This window comes from Nanorana parkeri, unplaced genomic scaffold, assembly GCF_000935625.1.
Source record: "Nanorana parkeri isolate BGI_ZX_2015 unplaced genomic scaffold, ASM93562v1 scaffold783, whole genome shotgun sequence".
Taxonomy (NCBI): domain Eukaryota; kingdom Metazoa; phylum Chordata; class Amphibia; order Anura; family Dicroglossidae; genus Nanorana; species Nanorana parkeri.
Window position 1 is genome coordinate 469,299 of NW_017307051.1, and position 22,714 is coordinate 492,012.

Sequence of the window (22,714 nt, forward strand, 5' to 3'; positions counted from 1 at the left end):
CATCGGATGCGGCGGGCCGGCCGGGTGCAGGTGGCAGCGGAGGTCGAGGGGCCGTTCGTGACGGCATCGCAGAGGCCCGGGGGGCAATTGCCACCCTGCCCCCCGGCCCAGTCCACCCCTGGGTTGAAGGGACTTGCCAGAAAGCTTCAGTATTGTCTCATCTGTCTGAAGGACATTCTCCCAGAAGCATTGTGGTGTATAAATTTGCATTTTAGCAAATCTTAGTCAGGCTTGTTTATGTTTTTCTTTCAACATTGGAGTCTTGGTTTGAGCCCACTGCTCAAAAAGTGACAGATAAGGCAATCAGACATTGATGTACCTTGACCTTGGAGTTTAGCTGGTATCTCTTTGGAAGTTTTCCTTCGCTCTTGTTTTACCATTTACATTTCCATATGCGGTCCCGTCTAGGGAGGTGGGCTATATTTCCATGGACCTTAAACTTCTTTGCAATATTTGCAAATGTACAGGAACGTTAAGCTGTTTGGAGATTGTCTTATAGCCTTTACCTTTGACATGCTGGCCTATAATGTTCTCTCTGATTTCCTCAAAACGCTCTCCTTTGCTTTCTCTGGTCCATGTTCAGTGTGGTGCACATAATGATACCAAACAGAAGAGTGACTACTTCGTTAATTCAAATAACTGACTGGCTGTTTATAAGTTTGAATAAGTGTTACTAATTACAGAGAACAGCATGTATGAAGTATCATTATAATCATTTTATTTACCAATAAATCTGTAGAGGCCATTATAGAATATTTTAGTACAATAAGTTTTTATCTCTTTTTAGGACTTCCTTTGCTTTACTGTATGGCATACCAAAAGCATACATGTACACATATCACAATTGCTTATAGTTTCATCACTGAAGCATTGTTTCAATGAGCTGTAAGGGTGCCAACAAATTTGTCCACGTCTGTATGTTTGCTGAACTACTCTGCCACCAAGTACTGATGCACAAACTGCATCAGAGTCTCTCCAAGACGATCTAAACAGAGAACATCACACTGCTCTAACCACTGGATTTATTATACAGAATAGATGTTATACAGTTTTAAGAATTAGGTTCTGATTTTTATTACTGTGGAAGACTTTTGGGTTGAATGGATTCTGCTGCCACACTCTATTTGCTGTGACATAGCTTACTGTCTGGTCCACTTGAACAGTAAACCTGCAACAATCCACAACTCTCCCTGAAAAGCGATTCTCCCATCAGCAGAAATTACATGATCAATGTTAAGACTACTGCTATGAAGGGCCTGGAATCCAGTGTATACAATAGCAAGTACATTTTTTATATCACTTTTACTCATACAGTCTTGCTTATCACTATTCAGGTATTCACACAGAAAAAAAATCTATTCAGCTGTGAATCTGCTTTAAAGGAGAACTATGGGGTTAGGGATTTTCCCCATAGTTCTCCTTACGGTAACGGGAGGACACAAACTAGTGTCCTCCCGTCAATTCAGCATGAAGTTTATAGAATGTTGAAAAAGTACCATGAAAACCAATGAGGCAATTTATGAAATGTTTCATGCCAGCATACTAATTTCCTTGTCTGCTTGAGAGACAGCATGTAAGATGATCACCTCAGTTTTCTTATAGTTTAGGAGTTTATGATTTATTACATTTGCAGCTTTTTTTCATCATGTACTCAATGGAATAAACTGGCAAACTTGATTCCAACAGACACCGTCTTTGTCTTTCATGAGTCTCCACGTCTGTGAAGTGATGCATGGTTATATTACAGAGCATTTCTAATTGATTCTCTACACATTTACATTTATTATGCAGAATTTTAGCAGATGGGGACATTAAAGATTACCAAGGGGTATTCTGCTCTCTGTTTTTATATGGACATTCTGATGCTAGGGATATGGATATCTCTGCAAGCAAATATAAAATCTTAATAGGTCAATGCTGAAGAAGTATATATTTCTGGAATATTTTAGTCCTTTTCTGCAGACAGGTTGCAGGTATTGCAATGAACATGTTTTCCCTCTAGAGGTTCATTCAGGCAGATAATTGTAAGATATTTTAGTATGGTAGTTCCTCTCCTGCTTTTTGCTGAAGTCCACTATCAACTCCTTTGTCTTGCTGACGTTAAGGAGGAGGTTGTTCCTTTGGCACCACTTCTCCAGATTCCTAATCTCCTCCAGGTAGGCCGTCTCATTGTTGCCGGTAATCAGTCCGACCACAACGGTATATATATAGATAGATCTATCTATCTATCTATCTATCTATCTATCTATCTATCTATCTATCTATCTATCTATCTATCTATCTATCGATATATATATATATATATATATATATTCACACAAACACATAAAAACAGATATAAAACATGAAAACGTATATACTTAAACATAAAAACAGCATGCATGCCTGGGTGATTTTGCTATTCTAACCTATAGCCATCAGAGATATCCGATAAAGGGTGGTCAAGGACCTCCATAAATATGTAAAGAAATGTCACAAAACGGAAGAGAGGTCCCAATAGGTTTTTTTAAGTAGGCATGAAGACCTGCTTTTTCTTTTACCCCTTCTCTGAATGTCACAGATTAATCCCTTTATTGCTTTGTGGGGGTGTGTGTGTAGGGGGCGGGGGGGGTTGTTTGGCTCTTTATTAATCCTGCTAATCCCGCTAATGACAAAAGGGAATACTGAGCCAAATTTTTCACCTTCTTCTCCTATGGTGTTGGGGGTTATGTAGACTCTTTGGCCACTTTGGCAAGGGCTTGGGGAGAAAAAAAAGGAGAATTCTTTTGCTGTTACTTTTTTAAGCCTTGCTGACAGCTACTGCCTGGTGATGGTTACTGTTCACTTCATTCCTCTGAATCAAGTGGTTTGTGGAGGGGATTTGGAGACACCCTAATTCTATTCTTTACATTGGAAATCTGAATTTGGTATTTAAATAATGTAAAAATGGCATCCTTTAGATACCCATTTTCATGGGAATGTGGGGACTATTATTTGTGTTTGTGTGTATTTTCCCTGTTTTCTATATTTCAGTCACTGCCCCTTTAAGAAAATTTAACGGTAATTTGTTTGGCGGGAAAAAAAAATCGTTATTTTGGCGGGAAAACATCGCCACGAGGAATTCTGGCAGTTTCCACAGCCACCCTATATAAGGAGGTGCTGCTGGGAATAAATCATCAGTTGGAATCCTGTTTTAAAGCTCCCTAAGTCGCTGTATTTTTATGTGGTTTGTCACCTCGGAAGAGGGGGACTATTCCCTTGAGTGATATATTGCTCGAGTTTCGAAAACTGGGCAATATGGTGGATTTTTTGCCATTTTACTGGTTGATTGATTTTATTTGGTTATTAGAGATTGATCTAATTATTTAATCCAATAAAATGCAGCGGCCAATTAATGCCAATTCAAATAAAATAGTGTTGTGTGGTTATTTATTTAGAGTTTAAGTTAATATAAGCATATGTCACCTACAGTTCCAAGGCAGAGATAAACTGTTATGCAGAGCCTTGCTTTACTTCTTAGTGAATCATTTATCTGGAACAAGCATACTGCCAGTGAAGTCTTAAAAGTCTGCATTCCTGTCCTGTATGCTTGTTCCAAATCAATGACTCACTAGGTAGTGAAGCAAAGATCAAGATAAAAGCCTCACAAGTCCATTTAAAAAAAAAAAAAATTCTGGAAACCTTTTAATGAAATTGCCTTCATAGAGTAGGACCAGCCTAAATAATTCTTCTGATCTTTTTGACAAAAACTGCTTTCATTGGGAAATAATCTGCCAGCCACTTTTAATGCGATAGGCGTTTTGCCACTATGTTTCTGAATTTATTTCAGAACAATCATGGTTTTAACATCCACGTATTTGTACTGCATGCAATATACCAGCCATTAAAGTATCCCTTTTTATTCTTTACATCTGTCTTTTATTTGCATACAGTATTTACTCTTTGATGTAAGCCAGCCATTTCCTGTTGGTTCATATAGTTACTCAATGGCATACTCTACATTTCTAACTCCTTGATGAACATCCATAACACCACATTAATGTACCATTATACTTTCTTTCAAATGCAGCCAGAGGTTTTAGAGTGTGCAGAAAATTATACAGAGATTTTCTTGTTTTGTTCAAACAAAAGCCTTACTTTGGTGTTAAACTATGAATAGCAAGCAAGTGCAATCTACAGTTTCCCCGCTGCTTATGAACCACAAGCCTCAGCGTTCCTATCCAGATGCCCAGACCTATACAGAGGCATAATCTCTCATATCTATAAAACTTCGTTTTCCCAGCTGTATCCCCATACCCATGCCCCTTTAAAATGCAGTCAAACACTACTGCAACTGTAGGCAAATACAGAGCTTGTTACAGGGTTGAAGGGGTGACATTTTCTCCCTCAAGCAGAACTAAGCTTAGGAATGTTCCATACAGTTTTTTTTATTGCAATTACAGGGAGTCAAATTAAGTGTCATGATTTAAAGAGTATGTAATTTCGCCTGTTTACAGAAGATCCCTCAAAAGGCAATATTCCTATTAGGTAATGTATAATCATGCGTACTGTAGTTACAAAAACATCTTTAAATATTCTCACCTAGAGAAAAACAGACAAACATTTAAAACAACAATTTTCCAGCTTGGCACCAATTTATATCTCACTTATATGGGTTTTATATAACCACAATTGTTTAAGGGCCCATTCACACCACAATTCTGTGCGCTGTGCTTTGACACATTTTGCGATAAAATATTGAAATCAATTGGCTGAAATGCTCATCACCACACGCCGAAATGGGGTAGGCTTAATTTATTTGCAGCACATGGTAACGCACAGGACACCGTGCATTGTGCCATGCTGCCTTGCAGCACACATGCATTTTTGAGGTACATTGGGATGCCATTCACAATTAAAGGCACTGCAACTCACCAACACTTGCTTTTGCAATGCAGTGGTGTGAATGGACCCCTAGAATTTGTTTGTGCAGTATTCCAAGCAAGCTATTCATAAAAAAGGTTGCAAAATGCTCTCTTGTGTCTCCCTGGAGACAGGTTTGTCAATAACTGTATGATAGCAAGTACTTTTTGTATCTGTTCTTGCATTAAAGGAGACCCGGCCCACCAGGCCATTTCCTAGACTTCTACTTTCAGATCTAGGTAGTAAAAGGAGAACTGTGAGGTGAGTGCTTTTCACTCACCTCATAGTTCTAGCCGACCTGTGACAATGAGACTGTCACAGGTCGGCTCAGTAGATCGGGAGATGAGCGAACACATACCGGCGTTTGCTCACCTCTTGATCCTGTCACGGCTCTCTGCCGTGACAGGGGAGGGGCTGGATTCCCCCCGCTCCGATCCACCAGCGCTGACTGGTGGATCGGACGGGGGAGGGGGCGAGAGGTATCACCAGGGTCACAGCACAGGTGCGGGTCTCACCAGAGTCAAAGGTGCGGGTCTCACCAGGGTCAAAGGTGCGGGTCTCACCAGGGTCACAGGTGCGGGTCTCACCAGGGTCACAGGTGCGGGTCTCACCAGGGTCACAGGTGCGGGTCTCACCAAGGTCGGTCACAGGTGCGGGTCTCACCAGAGCCAAAGGTGCGGGTCTCACCAGGGTCAAAGGTGCGGGTCTCACCAGGGTCACAGGTGCGGGTCTCACCAGGGTCACAGGTGCGGGTCTCACCAGGGTCACAGGTGCGGGTCTCACCAAGGTCACAGGTGCGGGTCCCACCAAGGTCACAGGTGCGGGTCTCACCAAGGTAACAGGTGCAGGTCTCACCAGGGTCAGATGAAGGCACCATTCCTACAGTGGGGGGCCTGGGCTTGGATCTCGGTAGAGCCCCCCAGCTTCAGGCCCTCCTGCAGCCACACTGGTGTTAGGACCGCGTCTGCCCTCCGGCGAGACATCGCTCCCCTGGGATGACACGGCCACCTAGCTCTGGGCTCTTCTCCTCTCTGCCGCGTCACTGACAAGAGGAGTGGGTTTGTCAAAGCGGCCACGGCAGTACCTGGAGGGCCCGGGAGGTGGGCGACACTACCGTTGCCGCTTTAACACAGCCATGTCTCCATTTATGCGGTTGAAAAGAGCAGGGGGGTTCGGCGACGGGCCCCATTATGGCCGCGGGCCCTCGGGCAGAGCCCGACTGCACGAATGGTGAGTCCGCCCCTGTCTGTAATACAATATATGTAGTTCTAATTGTCCATGAAAGGTAGTGCCAACAGAATTCTCCACATTAGAGATGATCAAATCAGTCTGAAAATTTGACCCAGAGCAGGCTGAATCTGTTAGGCAATATCTTGAACCTGCTTTGTTGTTTTTCTTCCTCTTCTTGTGTTTGTAAAATGAAACAAAACATTTATGACTTCCTTCCCCTGAACAATACCAGCTCAGCACCCTAGGCATAATGGTTATTATAATGCCAAGAGGACTGATTGTGTGTGGGCTCCTTTCGGTGATATTATTGTCTCATAAGGCCTTCAGCATTGGGTGGGTGTTTTAAGATCAATTGCCACCCTTGTCTCAGTGAACAGATAAAGGGGCACCCTTGTACCCTTAGGTTAAACATGTTTTTCGATTAAGTTGTAAACAATACCACACCATTGTTGAGTTAATATACATGTATTATTATTATTATTTTACAGGATTTATATAGTGCCGGCAGTTTGAGCAGCGCTTTACAATATAGGGAAGACATGACAATTACAATACAATTCAAGACAAGATGGTAAGGAAGGCCCTGCCCATTAAGGCTTACAATCTAATATGGAGGGGCAAGTGATACATGAGGAAGTAGCTGTGTGGGGATGAATTGCTGTAGCTGTGTGGGGATGAATTGTTTGAGAACATGATGGTTGAGTGGTTAGGTTGAGGTGGGATAGGCTTCCCTGAAGAGATTAGTTTTTAGGGATCACCTAAAGGCAGTCAGAGTCGGAGATAGACGGACAGGTTGGGGTAAAGAGTTCCAGAGGATGGGAGAGACTCTAAAAAAGTTCTGGAGGCGAGCATGGGAGGAGTTGACGAGGGAGCTGGAAAGCAGGAGTTCTTTGGAAGACCCGAGGGGACGGTTAGGGTGATACTTTGAGACAAGTTTGAGATATATCCGGGGGCGGAGTTGTGCATGGCTTTGTAACTGATTGTTAATATTTTGAATTGTATTCTTTGGGAGAGTGGAAGCCAGTGCAGGAATTGGCAGAGGGGGGTTGCAGACACTGAGCGGTTGGTTAGGTGGATGAGTCTAGCAGCTGCATTCATGATAGAATGAAGGGGGATAGCCTGTGTAGAGGTAGGCCAATGAGGAGGGAGTTGCAATAGTCAAGACGAGATATAATAAGGGAGTGGATGAGTAGTTTTGCGGTTTCATTGGTGAGGAAGGAGCGTATTTTGGAGATGTTACGAAGGTGAAGGCGGCAGGATTTGGATAGGGATTGGATGTGGTGCAGAAATGTGAAGTCTGAGTTCTGAATGACACATAGCACCTTGGCATGGGGGGAGGGATGGATAGTTGTGTTATCAATCTCAAGGGAAATGTTGGGGGAAGGTGTATGAGCTCAGTTTTTGATAGATTGATTTTTAAGAAGTGTTCCAACATCCAGACTGATATGTCAGTTAGTAGATTAGTGACACGCAAGGACACTGAGGGGGTGAGTTGTGGAGTAGAAAGATATATTTGAGTGTCATCGGCATAGAGATGGTATTGGAAGCCATGTGAGGTTATAAACTGACCGAGACAGGTGGTGTAGATAGAAAAAAGAAGGGGTCCAGGACTGAGCCTTGGGGGACCCCTACAGAAAAAGGAAGAGAAGGGGAGGAGTTAGATTTGTAGGTGCCACTAATTTATTTTTAATAAGCTTTTTCTGAAAAGGGTTTAAAATGATCCAGAAGATGTTATCCCCATTTTGTGCCCCTGTCAAGCCAAGCTCTTCCCAAATTTTCACTCTGGCAATTCCGGGGGCCCAGAATTAATAATCTCATGTAGATTGATTACAATAACTGAAACATGATATTAACCCCTTCGTGACTGGAGACGTACACTGTACGTCCAGCCACAAAGGGAATTGTGTGTGGGCTCCTTTCGGTGATATTATTGTCTCATAAGGCCTTCAGCATTGGGTGGGTGTTTTAAGATCAATTGCCACCCTTGTCTCAGTGAACAGATAAAGGGGCACCCTTGTACCCTTAGGTTAAACATGTTTTTCGATTAAGTTGTAAACAATACCACACCATTGTTGAGTTAATATACATGTATTATTATTATTATTTTACAGGATTTATATAGTGCCGGCAGTTTGAGCAGCGCTTTACAATATAGGGAAGACATGACAATTACAATACAATTCAAGACAAGATGGTAAGGAAGGCCCTGCCCATTAAGGCTTACAATCTAATATGGAGGGGCAAGTGATACATGAGGAAGTAGCTGTGTGGGGATGAATTGCTGTAGCTGTGTGGGGATGAATTGTTTGAGAACATGATGGTTGAGTGGTTAGGTTGAGGTGGGATAGGCTTCCCTGAAGAGATTAGTTTTTAGGGATCACCTAAAGGCAGTCAGAGTCGGAGATAGACGGACAGGTTGGGGTAAAGAGTTCCAGAGGATGGGAGAGACTCTAAAAAAGTTCTGGAGGCGAGCATGGGAGGTGTTGACGAGGGAGCTGGAAAGCAGGAGTTCTTTGGAAGACCCGAGGGGACGGTTAGGGTGATACTTTGAGACAAGTTTGAGATATATCCGGGGGCGGAGTTGTGCATGGCTTTGTAACTGATTGTTAATATTTTGAATTGTATTCTTTGGGAGAGTGGAAGCCAGTGCAGGAATTGGCAGAGGGGGGTTGCAGACACTGAGCGGTTGGTTAGGTGGATGAGTCTAGCAGCTGCATTCATGATAGAATGAAGGGGGATAGCCTGTGTAGAGGTAGGCCAATGAGGAGGGAGTTGCAATAGTCAAGACGAGATATAATAAGGGAGTGGATGAGTAGTTTTGCGGTTTCATTGGTGAGGAAGGAGCGTATTTTGGAGATGTTACGAAGGTGAAGGCGGCAGGATTTGGATAGGGATTGGATGTGGTGCAGAAATGTGAAGTCTGAGTTCTGAATGACACATAGCACCTTGGCATGGGGGGAGGGATGGATAGTTGTGTTATCAATCTCAAGGGAAATGTTGGGGGAAGGTGTATGAGCTCAGTTTTTGATAGATTGATTTTTAAGAAGTGTTCCAACATCCAGACTGATATGTCAGTTAGTAGATTAGTGACACGCAAGGACACTGAGGGGGTGAGTTGTGGAGTAGAAAGATATATTTGAGTGTCATCGGCATAGAGATGGTATTGGAAGCCATGTGAGGTTATAAACTGACCGAGACAGGTGGTGTAGATAGAAAAAAGAAGGGGTCCAGGACTGAGCCTTGGGGGACCCCTACAGAAAAAGGAAGAGAAGGGGAGGAGTTAGATTTGTAGGTGCCACTAATTTATTTTTAATAAGCTTTTTCTGAAAAGGGTTTAAAATGATCCAGAAGATGTTATCCCCATTTTGTGCCCCTGTCAAGCCAAGCTCTTCCCAAATTTTCACTCTGGCAATTCCGGGGGCCCAGAATTAATAATCTCATGTAGATTGATTACAATAACTGAAACATGATATTAACCCCTTCGTGACTGGAGACGTACACTGTACGTCCAGCCACAAAGGGACCAAATGACTCGTCACGTACACTGTACGTGACGAGTTATTTGCTGCACTAGAAGGCTGCTAACCGCTGAGAATCAGCGGTTACCTTTCAGTAATAGATGTCTAACTATCTAGAGATCCATTACTGAAAGGGTTAACCTTTTTCAGACACCCGATACCTTAATATCGGGTGTCTGAGAGTCACAGCAAAGCAGACACACATGTCGGCTTTTGCCGGCATTCTGACAGCTCGTATAGATCGAGAGATATCTCTCTCAAGCTATACTGGCTTTTTTTTTTTTTATCTTTTGACTTTCAAGAATAGATACAAAATGTTATGTATTAGACACATAATGTATCTATTCTTGAAAGTAGAATGTTTAAGTTTTCTGAAACATTCACTGACAGCTGAATCCTGAACTGCTGCAGGATCAGTGTCACTAACTTATTATCGGCTGTTCTGAAGTTTGAAGCAGCCTGATAATAAAAAAAATGTATTAATTTATCAAGCAGTAATAGTGAGATTAATTCACAATGACTGCCTGATATAATTAAATAAATAAAATTTGTCAGTATAAAAAAAGTGAAAAGTGTAAATAAATTAAAAAAAATAGTGAAAAGTGTAAAAAAATTAAAAATAAGGGACAAATAAATGAATGTATGTATTGCATTTTTTTTTAGCTGTGCTGGTTTTGTTAAAAAAAAATACTACAAATCAAAACTGGGAAAAAAAGTTTTTTTTTACGTTTTTTCCTCTTTTTTTAATTTGTATTTGTCCTAAGTGAGGCGTTAGACACACATATGTGATATAAATATATAGCCCTATCTGTCCTCTAAAAAACAATATATAATATGTGTGGGTGCACTTTGTAAGAAAGTATATTACTGACGTGGAAGAATCACACAGCAAAAATGTCAAAAGTGTGTCAGTCATTTACGAACAGAAACCAAAAACAAGCTCAGTCATGAAGGGGTTAAAAGCCTTATACAGTCTGTTTATCATGCTACCATAATTGATTGATTCTTCAAAAACATAACAACAACCCTGACTAATGCATGACTTATGCCAGAATAACAAAAACAGTCAATAGTCCATAACATTTTTTCTTTAAACTTGTAAATTATTGTAAGGTTTTTGGATGCAGAGTTAATCGAGGATATTGTAATTGGGGAGTCATTGGGTAATAGTGATCACAATGTGATTACTTTTAATATTGAACACAGAAAAGGGAAGTGTACTGGAAGGACTAGAACCCTAAACTATAATTCAGCTGTTTAATGCCTTATTGTGAATAAAACCTAAGATTGAGCAGTGAAAAATTGGAACCCATTTTATGTTTTGGAAGTACGCATATTAGGATCTGGCAAGGTCTGGAGTTCGAGTGTTGCCTCTGCTGCATTGTATAGGGAAGCCCAATACTCCCTATCAGCACCGGTTTCCAAAGTAATTTATAGTAAATCATTGTAGGCCAAGTACAAGGTGTCTATAGGCTCCACAATTTTTTTTTTTTAAACTGGATTGATTAGTGTTGAGTAGTTAACAGCTGTCCAAATGTGAGTGAATAAATAAAATATTATGTAATATAATGCATAATAAGGCAGGTATAAAAATATTATGTATAGCCCTGATTATTAGAGTTAATGTAAAAATGTTTAAATATTGCAACAATGACAAAATCCTTCTACATTTTACAGATGATTGCATCAGTGTTGCCAGATCTAGTAATTTCTTTATTTGCCACTAAATGAAATCCCAGAAGCCAGCATCAGTCACCTGGGGATGCATTGATTGCTGTGCTATATCTTTTATGCAACACTTACATCAGACAAATGCTGCACCATTTTCAGCTAATAATAAAAATAAGCAGAACAATTACAATAAATAGTCGTTTTATATGTATGTGCCAACATAATATTGTGTATAAAAAACAAATTGTATTATATTTATCTATTACTTACATAACATAGACATTGTAACCTAGAAAGGTAAGGTAGTACACTTTCACACTTTGAAGCATTTAGTAAAACAGTGGTGCAAGGGCTCACTCTGGGTTTTGTTTCTCAAAATGAACTTGACCTGGCCTTGTGGTGCCAGCTTATACTGTGCTAATTTTCAGCTCAGTCCTGGGTCCCCTTGGATCCTTTACCCATGCTGTACAGACTTTCTCAAGTATAGCTTAAGCCCAAAGCTTTGGTATTTAACGATTTAAAGACAGGAGATAAGGCCTAGTACCAGGAGATTAGAGGGCAGGGCTTAATCTCGAGGTGAACACAAGTTAAGGTTCAATTTACAAACAAGGCCTAAGATCTAAGGGGCTTCACATAGACACAGGAATACCACAAGATGTCTGCACTTCAACATTCTTTATACCTTATATTATTTTAGGCCAGGGCAGGTTGACTTTAAGGTTATGGTGTGGTCAGTCAAAACATCTCCCACTTGTTGAATCAATATATTCAATTCATGCATCAATGGCATTTAAAGATATCCTATAGTGTTATTAAAACCCATCTCCTGGCTTGACAATCACCCTTCTCATCCATCCCTCCCTCCCTTCCCCTCTCACCCATTCAGCAGTTTAAAAAAAATACTATAATAAACATTTTTATATTTTTCTGGCCCCTGTCTGTGCCTCTCCTGGAGCCACTTTTAGGAGTGATGATCGGTAGACTGGTCATCTCATTATGTCATCACACTGTGCAGTTCCGTATGCTGAGAGGACCCCACTGTTAGACAGCCAATAGGAAGTTTCCAAGTCACCCAAGCATTTTTATGGGCACCCTAATAAAAACCCTCCTCTGCAGGAAAGACGATAGAAGACTAGGGATACAGAGGATCATGTGACTGCCAATTTAGGTAAGTATTTCAGGAATTTAGAATATTTTTTGAAAAATAACCTAACAATTCCTTGGAGTTGGGCAGAGTGTACAAGGAGCGCAAGTTCAGGTTAATTGGAGAATCTGAAATGATGAGTAGTAAACCCACACACTCTCAAATTACATTGTTTGGTGTGATGTGTGGGGTTGGATTTTACAGGACATTTCTAAAGTGCACCATTTGTACCAGAGGGTAATGATATAATTATAACTTCTGAACTCCACCCGGTTTAATGAATGGGAACACTTTTGTTTGTTATGTTCTAAGATGTTTTTTGGCACATCAATGGCAAGAGATTATTCACTGCAGCTTGGCATGGGGAATATTTGTTCACCATTGTTTCTACCAGGATATGACAATTCATCAGCAAAAAAATGGTTATGCAAAGAAAAGTCTAAGCAAAATATAAGCTAAAACATATATTAATACCTTTCTTTAATCCTTAGACTAAACCAAGCATATGTTTTGACTTATGTAAAGGCCATAGAGGCTGGGAGGGCATAACTGTTAGGAGATTTTCATGATTAACAAGAATGTGATTAAACTTGTTGAGTTGAGGGAGGAGGTCACCCCCAGCATATCCCTTGCAATCAGCTGTTGCAGGGCAGATTAGAAGCAGGTCCACGTTCGTACAACAATTCAAATTTTTGTTCTTGTTTGCTTTGTTAGGTGATTGCAGCATAGCGGCCATGTGTTTTCTACTTACATAGAGTCCTAGCCACTTTATAAAATATGCATTTGCTCCATAGTGACAGGACTTTAAATGAATATGATCATTCTACATCAAGGCTTTGAGGGTCCATTAACACATCTGTGCAGACCCATACTGTGCTTCTCTGTGGTGAATGACCTCTAGCAATTACGTTTAGTATTATCACTTATTTATAATACAGCAGCATGTTCTCCAGCGTTGGTAACATAATACTTCTTTTCACTGGAGCAAAATGATCAGATTTTACATTATAACGGCGTAATTAGTGTAGGCACCTTGGTCATCTTGGCACCTGTTACAGGTACACAGTTAATAAATGAGAAAAAGACGTGCTGTTTTTTTATCGTGGTTTAATTTATTTCCCAGTCACCTTACACTGCTGACCTAATATGTGAGAAAAAATACAGTTCTTGGTGCACGGCTCACTGGCTATCCAGGTTAATCCTCCATCCCCATCTGCCATTTCAACAATAACACCAAATGAGGCCTCTGCAGCGGTCTCCATTAACCCATTACATACTAACTCAGTCCACAAGATATGTGCAGCATTTTAGGAATTTAGTCTATTTGTACTTATTTTTCCCTATTAAAAGAAAACAAAAACAAAAACAGTTAACCCTTTTGCTACATTAGTAGTATATTTTTGTATTCACATAGTGCATTATGGTTTAATATAAATAAATTAATACTATGTACAGTGTTGCATAAATTGACGGAACTATATACAAATCTGTAATTAATTAATAATAATTGCAGTAACCCTCTACATAGAAAAACATAGCTACTTATAAACATGCTAGATGTTCATCAAGATTTAATGTGAAAATACCCATATTTATTATTGCCTTATGTCCAGGGAAGAATTGTGTTATTTTAACACAGGCTGAAGCATGGTATTTATAACCAAAGGCCTCTATTATGTGTCTGAGGTGCATATGCCCTAGAATATTATAATATACCTTGTTTGTTGTTGTTACTGTGCATTTGATCCAATGCAAGACTGAAAGAGGTGGCATAGTGTATTTTCCTTGAGCACATATTTTGAGTTACTATTACAGCTTTTATGTGAATTAAAAATGAATTAAAAAATACTTTTTTTAAAAAAAAATACCAAGATTTACAGATTAGCTATAATGGGGGAGAAGAATAGCCATTACAATTACACTGGGGTGATTTACTAAAAACAAATAGGTCTTAGCTTAGTGAATGTGGTGAAAAAGTATGGACAGTTATATCTAGATTCATATAAACTAGATTTGTCCATGTAAAAATATTGAGGCTGACTCCTGGAAAGTTGCCAACATGATGGGAGTAATTACTTTAATATGGTATGACAATAAACTAATAACCTATGTTCCATCATTATATGAAGAATCTTTTCTTTTATCAAAAGGCCTCATACAGTGTAATTATTACTTTGTTTTGTGTCGCTCAGGAAGGGTTCATTAGATTGACAAAAATATTTACATTTCCCAGTAGCCTCCTATACGACTATAACAATTTTTTATTATATGTTGATATATATTTACATACTAAAGTCATTTTGTGACTTGTACTTTATGGACTGCTAATAAGCTGTGTTTTACACTGTATGAGCAGACAACACACTTGGGTAACATTAGCATTTGACTTATGAGCATTTCTAACATTGTAATAAAAGCAGAAAGACAAAGGAGACTGGTCATTCTAAAACCCGAAGATTTCCTAGATAACAAATCTATAGCATTGTTATTTCTTATATTTTACCAATTATCTCTTAGATTTTTAAGAAAATTGATACATTTGTTTATACAGCAAAATACAGTTGTGTAAAGATTTGATTTGAGAAAATAGTAATTGCGGGTATTCTAATGGTACTCATAAGATGGCTCTGTTAGAAGATCCACCTGCCAATTGTTCTTTAGAAAAACTAATGCATAAATATGTATTGTATCGGCTTAGTGTCAGGACCAGTTAAAGACCATTGGTCGGGGTAAGGGAGGCTGGAAGCTTCTTGGACAAGATAATCTGCTACATATATATATGCTAACTAGAGGCAACATCAAAAAGTAAGCCAAGAGTCGTGTGGCAGATACGGTAGCCAGCCAGAGCTGAGTTCAAAGCTAGAGGTCAGTCATTGAGAAGTCAGGGCAGACATAGTAGAAGGACAACACCACACACAGCCATAGAGTAGCAGAAACATTAATAATACGAACTCTAATTAACATGCACTCACAACATCTACAGGAGGTCGCTGTGCCTGGCAAGCATATTATTTGGCTGGGATTAGAATCTCCATTGCTGGGGATCTTGATTCTCCTGGATACACTACTGTTGGGGTGTTGTTAGTGCTTCCTTTATCTCTGATGCTGTCAGATGCCCTGCCTCCTCTGGGAATGTCAGATGCATGCTTGATTGCTAAGGAACACTTTTGGGGTAGTACCCCTTCATGAGCCTTCACCGACATCACTACACTATGCCAGTGTGCTGTGTTTCTTCTTTTGTTTCAAAAGAGCTTCTACTAAATCGCTAGCAGCAAGGCTGGATTCTGAACTTTGTATACATTAGACACCACTGGGCTTATTCTCCTATATATGCTGTATACATTTTAGGGAATACCAGGTTCTACACTGTGCCTGCAGCTGAGAGACCTTCTGGAAAAGCCACAAAACACATGGGACATATTTATAAAGCAGTGAATCTGACATTCAACAAACAAATGCTTATTTTATAATAAATAAATACATAAATAAGCCTCTCATATAACCAAAACCTTATTAAATAACAGTATGTTTCAATATAATATAGTGTAATTAAGTACACACAAATAAATGTGAGATTAAAAGTCCACTCAGTAGTGATGTGGAACACTGCTCCTTTCAGTGCTTAATCCATCTTCAAATGTGCATACAACGCCATGTTAAATCCTTTAAACACAGCTCACTCACCAGATCTCAATAACATCTTATTACTAGGATGGTCAGAAGTGCTTCAGTTATGAAGGTCCAGCTTAGATTAGTTCAGCCCCATCTCCATGCAAAGTCTCCCAGGTCAAATAATCGGCTCCGCGAAAGAAAAAGAAATACCCATAGTATAAACCAATAAAATTCTGTATTTAACTCACAAGTTTCTTTTATTAGGGTTTTTAGGTAAAACAACACAACAAAATAAACATAGCATCTTGAAGGATAATCATATTCACCAAACATTCAAGTTAGATGAGCTTATAGCAACATTGCTTACAGTATGTCAGGCGCATTCGATGTTTATCAAAAAGAAATAAAACAATGGTACAAGTCACACATTGGGTACAACAAAAAACAAACAAAAAACAAAACAATAAAAAGACATAATATTAAGAGGTCAAGGAAAGGGGAAGGGTGAAAATAGAGGGGTGAAGAAGAAATAGAAGAAATATCAGGGGGGTATCCGAGACCCAGCAATGGGGATCCAATGGGCGCCATCTTAGAGCGGGTGCCAGCGGATTTTGGGGCTCCCGTGCGGCGTGTGCGGCGTTTTTTAGAGGAGCCTCCGGCCATCAGCCGTTAGAGCGGGGGAAGACCGACTGTCTTCCTGACTGGCAGGGTCACCCGTTGCCTGAGAGCTGCCGGGATGGGGATCGTTTGGCCGTCGAGGCGCGGAGCTCCGGACTCAAGCGGCCATCTTGGTCGCGCCGCGCATGCGCCCTCCAAAATTCTGTATTTAAAATAAAATGAAAGCTCTTATGTTCATGAATGTTGTACCAGCACTAAAACAACCACATACGAACCCCTCACACACCTTTACTTCCTGGTAGCGTCTGATGTCCACCCACACATTTTGTCCAGTGAACTTCCTCAGGAATGGCATGTATGTCAGGCTAAGATGGCTACAAGATATATTATTTCCTTTCAGTTCCTCTTCCCTCTCCACTAGAGGTGTACTGAAATTAAAATGTAAAAATAGAAAAAGAGATTGAGGACACAGAGTCCTCTATCTCTTTTTCTACATCCCCTTTTATAAATGAACAGGAATCCTATATACTGAGTGTTCCTGTTCATTCATAACATGAGGATATCATGTGTTTACTACAAGCACAATCATGAATGAACAGGAGGTGATGTAGATCACTTCCCATTCATTCATAATTGAGGATATAGTAACCATACTGTGTTTGCACTTGTCACAGGAGGCTGAGCAGGCGGAGCTCAGTCTGCTGTGACAGCACTGGCTGTCTCCGCTCCCACACACTGCTCTGCCGATCTGTGACAGGAGGCTGAGCAGTGTGGTAGGAGAGATGCCGGCCACTCACAGCACTCTCCTCCCGCAGCGCTCGGCCACCTCTTACAGTTTCTCTCCTCCCCGCTGGGACACAGAGCAGCGCCCAGCAGGGAGGAGAAAATAGAATGGATGCACCACTATCAGCCAGAAAATGGCACTTTGGCATTATGCCAAAAGTGCCATTTTCGACCAATATGTTTCAGCGGCCGTAATATCGGTGCATCCCTACTCTCCACCCTTAATTACTCCTAAAACACCAGTGCCACTATGTGCTAAAATCGCCCTTTAGCTTAACATAACAGAATCTTTCCATACACAACCCTATTAGCATTTGTAAAAAAAAAAAATAATAATCAAGGCAACTGGACTTGCTGTATTTTTCTTGAAGATGTTGTGCTTGTCATCCGACTAGCTTTCTCAGTTCAGAATGACTTGTACAAAAATGATCTGGCAATAAATATGGTGAATGATGCTCCAATCAACATAAAGTGTTTATCATAACCAGCATGGGGTCAGAGACCCCATGGAGGTAGGGAGTTGATTGCATTTGCATAATTGTGGCTAGCAGGTGTTATCAACCCACCCAGAGAGAGGTGTTAAAACAGCACTATGTATGTGGCAGACAATAGATGTCTCACCCCCCACCTCGATTCAAGCTTGACTTCTCCATTTTTACATAAATGGCCTCTTTCACACCTCTTTTAATCCAGTCCTCCTCCCTGTCTAGGATGCGTACTTGACTGTCTTTAAAGAAGTGACCTTTTTCCTTTAGATGTAGGTACACTGCTGAATCCTGACCAGAGGGGTTGGCTCTTCTATGCTGTGCAATATGCTGGTGTAACTGCTGTTTTGTTTCATGCCATACATTTCTGAGCACTCCTCACTGCACTGGACTGGTTACACAATGTTGTTAATCTTGTGTTTAGGAGTTGGGTCTTTTGGGTGAACCAGTTGTTGCCTCAGTGTGTTGCTGGGTTTAAAGCAGACACGGATGTTATGTTTATTAAAAATCTTTCTGAGTTTTTTAGACCCCCCAGCTACATATGGGATGACCATATTCTTTGTGTCATGCATTTCACCCTCACTGGTAGTCTTGGTGTTCTTTCCTCTTCTTCTTTCTGTTTTCACAAAGGCCCAGTCTGGATACCCACAAATTTTAAGGACCCCTCTGAGTTGTTTGCAAACCAGAATAAATAGTCACCAGCACTTCAAGTTTTCTTCAAAACTGAATCCTTTTATTCATTCTAAGAGGTCATATCACCATGCGTGGCAACATTTCTGAACCTGTCCGGCCCTTTCATCAGGCACACAAAAGTGATAGTGATATCACCTTTGTGTGCCTGATGAAGGGACCAGACAGGTTCCAAAAAATTGCCACACATGGTGATATGAGCTGCTAGAACGAATAAAAGGATTTAGTTGTGAAGAAAACTTGGAGTGCTGGTGACCATTTATTCTGTTTTGCAAATATTTGGCGGAGCCATCCGCGGTCACTTCAGCACCCCCCCCCCCCCCAATATATGGGGCTTCTCGGTCAGGAGTGCAGTGGGACTCTCTATTTGACTCCTCTGAGGTGCTTCACTTCCTTTGCCTTGGCCTCTGTGCTGGTGGGTATTTTCTCTGCCTGGTGGTGCAGAGTCCTGATGACTCCCTATTTGTGGTCTAGAGGGTGGTGGGAGTCAAATAGCAGGTACTTGTCCATGTGTGTTGGTTTTTGGTGGACCTCTGTTTCCAGCCTCCTTCCCTCCTCTGCTGTTACCAAACAGTCCATAAAAGCCAGTTTGTTGTTTTGCATATCTTCTTGGGTAAACGATGTTATGATCCACTGAGTTGATGTGGTCAGTGAAAGCCTGTAAATCTTGCTTGTACAGGTTCGCCACAATAGGTGAAACTGGCTATCCCATGGCACAGCCATGTTTTTGCCTGTAGAACATGTCCTTGGACTTAAAATAGGTGTTACTTAGGCAAAGGTCCAAAAAGACACACACTTAGTTTGGGTTAAGATCTGTTCTGCTGCCTAGGGTGTTGTCTAGTATCAACCCTTTTCTCACTGTTTCAATTGTCTCTGTGGTGGCTATACAGGTGAAGAGGGATATTACATCATAGGATACCAAGAAAAATACAGGAAATCCAGTTGCCTTGATTTATTTTTTTACCTGGATGAATGAGAACTTTCACAGACAAACCCTATTAGTCTCCATAAACCCGGTCTCCTCTATAAAAAAACCTTGATTACTCATTCACAAAAAAAGTAAAAAATCAAATAATCACACTGACACCTTCTTTGTTAAAACCGAAATAACCCCCCCAAAAAAGTCCCATTCATCGTCAATAATGTCTCTCAGCAATGTAGTTCCATCATCAATCACACTGAACACCTTCTGGCTGACAAAAACATGATAACCGTTAACTATTTAGCTCCTGTTGCTTAGTCCTCACAAAATGACATATCACACAGGGATAACTGGCTTGTGGCGGTCCTAGCCAGCATCCGAACATAAACAAACTAGCAGGCTGACACTAGTTGCTAGGACACTGTTGGGCATCAGTGTCCTAGAAAACAATGAGGGGCGGATGCCTGGCCCAAAGCAAGAAGCTTGAGTTTCTGCAGCAGTCAGAGGTTGGCGACCTGCAAATTAGTGAAAACTTAACTCCATTCCAGGAGTCAACATCAACTTGATGGCACCTAATAATAATAGGAAGGAAGAATTAATTTTCGAGAAACCATGCCACCATGAAGTGTAAAAACCTGTACCAGATGCTCCAAATGTTAGGCTGACCAGTCTATCTCATAGTGTTGAAATATGTACAAAGCCTCTGTTTTATGAAAGCAATACTGTACGGAGAAAGCAGTAAATAACAAAAATGGCTAGTAGCATGCTTTAACAGCGACAAACTTGCTTAGTAGGCCATACACAACAAAATAATCAGCTCATGTACACGCAACACAATATACAAATATAAAATTTAAGTAAAGATAATATTTATTATTATAGGTATTTATATAGCACCAGCAATTTACACAGCGCTTTAGATAGTTGCACATTCACATCAGTCCCTTCCCTCAAGGTGTTTACAATCTAAGGTTCAGAGCTCACATGCATATGTACAAGGACCAATTTTAGACAGGAGCCAATTAACCTACCAGCATGTCTTTGGAGTGTGGGAGGAAACCCATGCAAGCACAAGGAGAACATGCACATTCCTTGCAGATATTGGCCTGGCTGGGATTTGAACCCCCAGTGCTGCAAGAAGCACTAACCACTACGCCACTGTAATAATGAGAACAGTTAGAAAACTATATGGGGGAATTTACCAAAATTGGAGCAAACAGAATCTGGAGCAGCTGTGCATGGCAACCAGTCAGCTTCTCTCTTCACTTTGTTCCTTGAAAAATGACATCTAGAAACTGATTGGTTGCCATGTACAGCTGCTCCAGATTCTCTCTGCTCCAGTTTTCATAAATTTCCCTCAATGTGTCCTGTCAGACAGTGGTTGAGCTAGTAGTGGTAAATCTTTATGTTACAAAACAAACTGCGATGAAAACTCTCCCAATATTGATTTTGACATAACACCCCAAGGTGAAATCTATTGAAAGTTTTCTGTGAAAACTTCAACATCTTTACTTATGTTATTTTTGCCTATTGGCAATGAGCAGACGTCTTTGAAGTCTGACAGCATACCAGAACAGAATTTACATGTAAGAAGGTGACAGGTTCTGTTTTCTTGTAAAGAGAGCTGAGAAGTGCTACCGTACAGCAGGGAAAATGCAGCTACACCTCTAAGGGTGAAAGGTTAGATCAGCAATACTTCAGCCCTGGAGCTGTAAATGCTGTTCTATCCAATAAAAGTGATCAGAAGTCATCATTTTTGGCAAAGTAAGTGAAAGATGAGCTAAGCTTATAATTGAAAAGGTCTGATTTCAACTGGACCATGATGGAGTGGAAAGCACCCAAATGCTCCTAAGGTGCATTTAGATACGTATCATTATTGTTCTGTTATTGCTTGTGGTTTTTACACTAATCATACCACTTTGGTTTGACATTAGTATTCTGTTGTGCAGCAGATTTTCAACTGAAGGGGATTTTAGGTAGAAATGGGATGTTGGTTATTAGCCTTGTGTTACAACAATTTTTTTGTGTATTGAAAAAGGAAAAGTATGCTATTGCTGAGTTTCTAAATTAGAACTATGGTCAAAAACTGAAGACTGTAATAGTAGCAATAATAGTAATAAAACTCTATCAGTTGTTAAACATGTCTCTGTTCATTTTGCTACACATGGCAAGTAGTGTCAGTAATGTACTTGCCCGCAGCTTAGGGCTTACAGGTCTAATTCCTTTAATATGGTGACAATACAGCTTCCCCTATTTACAAATTGCTGCATTGTAACCCTTTAAATCTTAGCGTTCCCAATCAGCGTAGAGTAGGGAATCAGGTCAATTTCTTCCGTTCTTCCGTTCTGCCCTTGGTTTGAACGAAAGAAATTGAAAGATGTATGGCCAGCTTAATAGCAACCTTTAGGAAAGTGCAGAGCTCTGAAATAAAAAAAAGGTGACGTGACTTGAAGCTTCAAGCAGCTTAGTAAGTTGAGCAGATCAGGACTACCTTGACCATGCTGGTGGCAATGACATTGATTCTGCTGCAGAAACTGACAACATGACATCTGGTACACTTAATCCAGCCCTCCTGTAAGTGCAATTTTATGTAGAAGTTTGGAGTTTTATAATTAGATTTGATATGTATTTTAATATGTTTACTGTGAAGCCAGTAGTTCTGAACTGCATTTTTGGCCTGGCCCAGTCATATTCAAAGTAGTGCAGAAAGGATAAGGATGACAGTCCTGGAGCTTTAAAGGATAACTATAAACATAACATAGCTTTCATGGTGCCAGAGTATCTGCTTTTGTTATCCATTGGAGAACTACAGCAGTATCTTCACTAACAATATAACATTTTACAGACTGTTGATGAAGGTTTACTGCTCTGCTAACTGTGTTAATGACTCCATGTTTGTTAGAGGCCCTGTTGGCAATATTTTTCCCGTGCAGACAAAAACAACAACAGCAAACACAGGTCGATAGCTGTTTAGTATGGGCTTTTGGGCTTCTGCCATAATTATACAGGTGTGGTGTATTTGGAATCTTTTAGATAATCTTTTTTCTCACTTTAGTGGTCCTTTTTTTAGGAAGCTTTGATGGGCAGTGTAGATTTGACATACATTTTCAGGGAATTGTCATGGTGTTTCCTTCACTTGGATATAAACTCCGAACACTTC